Source organism: Eptatretus burgeri, chromosome 1 (assembly GCF_056783735.1).
Source record: "Eptatretus burgeri isolate ZD-2024b chromosome 1, Ebu_testis_v1, whole genome shotgun sequence".
NCBI classification, from domain to species: Eukaryota; Metazoa; Chordata; class Myxini; order Myxiniformes; family Myxinidae; genus Eptatretus; species Eptatretus burgeri.
Window position 1 is genome coordinate 34,669,686 of NC_140961.1, and position 6,000 is coordinate 34,675,685.

At 43.6% G+C, this 6,000-nt stretch overlaps 1 long non-coding RNA gene across 1 annotated transcript in view; it reads right to left on the reverse strand.

Moving 5' to 3' along the window:
* Nucleotides 1-1,408, reverse strand: part of LOC147034207 (uncharacterized) — a 36,427-nt gene extending 35,019 nt beyond the window's left edge. The window contains exons 1-2 of the long non-coding RNA XR_015057546.1: nucleotides 1,103-1,408; nucleotides 920-1,000 (exon numbers count right to left, since the gene is read on the reverse strand). This is a non-coding gene — a long non-coding RNA (uncharacterized LOC147034207). The remainder of the gene's footprint in view (nucleotides 1-919; nucleotides 1,001-1,102) is intronic.
* Nucleotides 1,409-6,000: the final 4,592 nt, after the last annotated feature.

The following is a 6,000-nucleotide window of genomic DNA, read 5'->3' on the forward strand; positions in this document are numbered from 1 at the left end:
AACAACGGTTTTCAAATGCAACAAAGAACACAGTTGGATCTTCCTACGACATGTCGATCCCATGTCGTTACGTGTCTATCCCATGTCGTTACATGTCTATCCCATGTCGTTACATGTCTATCCCATGTAATTACGTGTCTATCCCATATTATTAGTGGAATCATGTCACCGTTCGTTGCTGCATGAATGTAAATGATAAGGAACGATTCCATATCAAATTAGGAATGAACATGGATAACTCATCGATTAACTAGCGATGAAGATCACTTCAGCTATGTCTCAGTTATATCGTAGACTAGCAGTACTAACGACCAAGCTTGTAGTTAGTAGCGATCTGACCTACCCTCACCTGTCCAGGTATACAATAACTAGAAAAAGACAGATACGAAAGATAACACTGGTTTCTGAGATCGAGAATAATCGAAAACACAAGACGGTCCCCCAACAACAATTTACAGGGAAACAGTTTCTTCCTTTACTACGAACAACTACCATTACGAAGTATCAACAACTTACCACTTGTACACGTGGCCTGGACAGCAACACCCTCAACCTCTGGGACACATCAACACCTGCTCGATCTGGTGTTCCGTTTCTCACTAAATGATTTATCTCTAATCAGGAAACAATCTCTGTGGCGTTCTTTCAAAATATGTTGTTGTTGAATTACGGGATGTTGAGAGATTGTGAGGAAGATGATGATGAGGAAAGTGGGAGGACATGTGGAACATGAGGGAGACGCCATCTTAACAGTCGGAGATTTGTGAACGTTTTGTGGTGGAATAAATGGACTTGTGCCCGGCAATCAATCACATTGTTTAGTGTGTTTAGTGATGTAACAATCTCCTCATTACGTCATCATTTGAGAAAACAATTCATTAATAACTTTTGTTTCCTTTTTACTGAAACAACCATCAACCTGTTTAGTTCATGTCTGTGTTGACTTCACCGGTCGGCCTGGAGCAGGACAAGTTAATTACACCATTCCACTCCAGAGATGCTGTAAAACACGGCAAGGCCCAAAACCATCAAACCAACTCCTATTGTACATTAACATGATGACACCTGTAAACACACATGTGTGGAGGTAAAGAAACAACACCTGAACCTGAACGAACTTCACTCGGTTACAAACCATCGATAAGAACGGATTCCTCACCATCGAGTTGTGAATTCCCCTTGACCATTTACAGCAGCACGGGTCAACAACTTCCTGACGTCATATCCGGTTCGGTAACTATGACAACGACATCGATACAAGAGTGGTGTCTCCCCTGAAACAGGATTTCTGATCTGGTCACACATACACCTGGGCAGTCATACCTGGGCAGTCACCTCGGACCGGAGGATGCCAGGACGTGCAACATGGTTTGCTTGCATTAACACCGGGTCCGAGTCCTTCATTATAAACATCGGAAACAGATTCCACGATGCGGTTTAATTCATGTAGAAGAACATTTGTAAAAGTTTTTTTTTATTTTTACATTTCCAGGTGTCGCCTGTGACACGTGACATCACATTTACTGAAAACGGCGTCCCCACAAGAAACAATGACCTCAGGTGTGTTCCGTGAACAGCTGTTTGATTTGAAGCGCTCAAGCAAGCTCTCCGATGGAACGGAGCACTCGGAACCGCTTAACAACATGGCGGGCTCCACTCAAACAATCTCATAGTGGTAATTCAACTCATGGTGTCTGGGCCGTCGTTTCCAGTTTTACTCGGTCTTCTTGTGACAATTTCCCCAAACTAATAAATTGTGTTTGCAGCGGCTCCAGAGTTCGAGGGAGAGGGAAAGAAAGATAAATAAATTAGTCCCGGTCGCTTAAGGTAGAAATTCGACAAAAACATTTACTGACTGGACAAAAGCACCAAATTTGGTACACAACTTCCTTGGCCAATAAGATCTAATTTTGGAAGGAGCCAAGGTCAAGGTTAAAATGTCAAAAATGACATTTTCTGTATTTCCAGAGAGCATGCCGAGCTCTATCAAAATACTCTGTTACAAATCAGTTAGTCGCCCTCATTTGCATTCTATATGCATCACTAATATCGAAATATATTCAAATCGTATTACCAAATGGCATAAAAAGCTGGTTTTCCCACGTTCGTACCATGGGAATGGTCAGGGCCGTAAAAATCTTGCCAAAACCTTTACCTACTCGATACCAGCAACAAAACTTGCTACACAGCATACTTGGACCATAACCTGCATTTTCATAAGGGGAGCCCAAGTCAAAGTCACCCATGAAGGTCAAGGTCAAGGTCAAAAACGTCAAAAATGACATTACTGTATTTTTGGAAGAAGATGCATCACTGTATCTAAATTCATTGTCACAAATTATGCAATACGTTTCATCAATGTTTTATATACAACGGAAATGGCAAAATATCTTCAAATCACATTACAAACCTGCATAAACCCCCAGTTTTCCCACTTTAGTACCATGTCCTGGATCAATTCTCTCAAGTTAAACGGGCCGGGACCTGATCAAAGTAAGTGACATTGGGTAAAGATGGGTTATTGTACCCCATACAAACAAGGTACGACCCCTGAGATCGGGATGAGTAGTCGAATCTCGGCGACAGTAGGTTCCTCTTCCAGTCCCCTTGCGAGACGCATATGGGAAACCACAAATCGGATCATTCGCCAAATCGAATTTGTCATGGCAAGATTTGTGCCAACGAGCCTTGTTTCGGATGGATCACTCTGCTGTCCAAGAACTACCATACCCCACATTGACAGGAAGCGCAATCATTTCCCGGAACAGCACAACGTTCTGAAGGAAATTGGTGTATGCTGCACCATTTTCATCCCATGAGTTGGAATAGAGGGGACAACGTAATTCCTCTGCAGATAATGACTGGCACATGACACAAAGGTCCCAATCAACCCGGCGCGCGACCTGGAAATAAGAAGAGTTATAATAAAGGAGTCGTCTGTATCTGTACCTGTCGGGACTAAATTAGGATATTGTCAAAATATACATCCAGCAAGCCCTAAATATGCCAACAGGCTGATTTCGTCATCACGTTGGACTCCCCGACACAAAAATGTCGGAATTTTTGAAAAAAAATATAGGAATCAACTTGGTACAATTGAAATTATAGTATATATAACCTACCTGAAATCATTTAAAGTCACACTTTCAAGTAGAATTTAAAAAAATCAAAAGTTGGTTTAAAAATTAGAGCACAAAATTTACACACTATTTGAAATCACCATGCTTGTTATTTATTATGATTGATTCGATTTGTAAATACGCAGAACTGACTTTTCATAAAACATTGCTTCGCCATTAGATTCAATAAAAATCATTCACAAAAATGGTTAAAAGTGGTAAAATCAGCAAATGGAGAAGGTGAAATCATGTCAAACTAGAACGGGCACTCATAGAGCGCATACCTTCGCCGCCACTACTTTTTTTGTTCTTGGTATGAGTGTGGGGAACTGGTTTCATATGAATGGTCTTATGACACAAACCACATATCTATAATGTCATGCCCCCCGAATTTGGGGGCTACGGACTAAACAACAATCAACTCACGTCGTTTTGGCGAGTCTTCACTCGCAAGCTCGGTGAATACAACGTTTCAACAAGAGAAGGTAATCTCGTTTGATGCTGGTTTCATGCAAATCGAATAAGAATTGAGTGAGATGCCGAAAACCGCATATTTTTCAAGGGTGTGACCCCCCCCCCCGACATTTTACGCCAACCGGTGACATGTGTTATGACGTCATTGTGTCACAAGATTGGGCATTAAATTCTGAACATTTTGGTGCTGGGTTCATGTAAAGCGGACAAGAATTGACCGCGTTATGACAAAAACCGCATATTTTCAAGGTCGTGACCCCCCTGACCTTTGACCACTAACCGGTAACAAGAGTATGGGCGTCATTGTGTCATATTGCATATCACAAGATGAGGCGTTGAATTCTGAACATTTTGGCGTTAGTTGCATGCAAATTGAATAAAAATTGACCGTGTTATCGTAAAAAGACGATTTTGACCTTTTCGTGACCTTGACCTTGACCTTTGACCCAAACGATCCCAAAATCTAATCGAATGCTTCCTGGCTAATAACCAATCATCCCACAAAATTTCATGCAATTCGGTTTAATACTTTTTGAGTTATACGAATCACAAGATTACAAATAAATAAATAAATAAAGTACACGCCGACCAAAACATAACCTTTCGCAGAATGCGAAGGTAATAAAGGTCAAGGATAACCTTTATTTGATGGAAGTTTCAACTCTGTGGCATATTTATAGGCCAGGTAATTATAAAAAGACTTCAAAAAAGGTCTCTGCACTGGCACACTCTCTGTGTCGTGGGGGTCACTCCCCTTCTTGCCCTTTTTTTGGCTTCTTGCCCTTCTTTACTACACCCCTCCCCTCCTGCTGAGAATTATCCCCATCATAAAACGTTCATCTACATAAAAAGGCTTATGTTCTGTCTCATCTGATTGAACACAAAATTAAGGCAAGCCTACCCAGCCCTCCTCCTGGTCTTATCATCATCATCGATGACGATTGATCGATCATCTTCCTCCAAGGTCAAACCGGATCAGCAATTGACGATCGATTTTATTCTCCGATCATGTCAAAATTCACTCCACAATATCACACATGATGCCTATTATCTCTCATTTAATTAGTAGTCTGCTTTCTTTGTCATATCAATGAGAACAAATGACTGAAAACAAATTTCCGAGCAGATTACAAATTAAAAACACACTCACTGCCGCCAGTGCCGCCATTTTGTCCGCATTCCAGCGGTTCCTCCGCAACAACAGGAGCATTTTTGGGCGTGGCTCGACACGAAAATTCGAAGGCCGATGAAAGCTGCCAATGAAATTTTTTGTGCTTGGCTCTGTGGTGTAGCGGGCCTGCGGGGGCAGGGCATGATGTGGAGGTGTGGTCGGCGTGATGATGTAGAGGAGTGGTCGGCGTGATCACGTGTGTGTAAGGGATATAGGGAGTGCGCGCCGCCTGGAGGCGTTGTAGTGGTTGCCGTAGTTGCTGTGGCTTGTAGAGTGCATCGAGTACGTAATAAAGGGGAGTTACGGAAACGTACGCTCGCGCTCCCGCTCGTATAACCAGGCCGTGGTTGAACTGTTCTCCCGCTCGTGTCTGCCTTCGAAGCACCACTACCACGACACCACAGGCTCCCCTTTCAGAATTGTTTAGTACATCATATAGAAGCCCTGTACCAAGTTTGGTGCTTTTGTCCAGTCAGTAAATGTTTTTTACCCGAAGCGACTGGACAAGATGGAGAGTCAGAAGGAGGAGCCTCCGACCAAGCTTATACATACACCCCACCATTGTGTGCTCTCAGGAGAGGGTAGGGTGATGTTTTCCACGGCTCACAAGTTTACGAGAAATCAAATTGGCTCGGTTTCGTCGCACATGAAATTGAGATACGATATCTGGGCTCATGCACCCCATTTTCTTCCCCGGACACCTTATTTGGCTTTCCTGGCCGCGGAGGAAAAGGGTGTGTGTCCAAAACTTACCTCATCCTGGAAGGCCCTGGGGTGGTGCTTTGACAAGTGAATGACATGGTTTTCAAGATTCAGATGGGCCCGCATACCTCCTTACAAAAGTCGTCCATGGGGATAGATTGACTCCACTATTGTAGTGTACTGGATAGAAGATGCTCAGCAGGCAGACACGATGCGGAGGGACAGTCGAGCCGGGCTGTGGTGCACAAGTGCGAGCGCGAGCGTACTCTGCCCGTGGCTCTCCTTTATTGCGCGCAACCACACTCACAAGCCGGGCGGCTCCAGTATTACTACCACGCCTCAGGCGGCGCGCACACCTTATATCCCTTGCAGATACGATGACCACTCCGACCACTCCCACACCACCATGCCCTTCCCCGTAGGCCCCGCAGACTCCACCACACTCCTCCCCCCTAAAACTATGATTATTAAATGAGCACCATTATAAGAAGCATAAACAACACGAAGGACTACGGTATAGCAACCATGAAAATA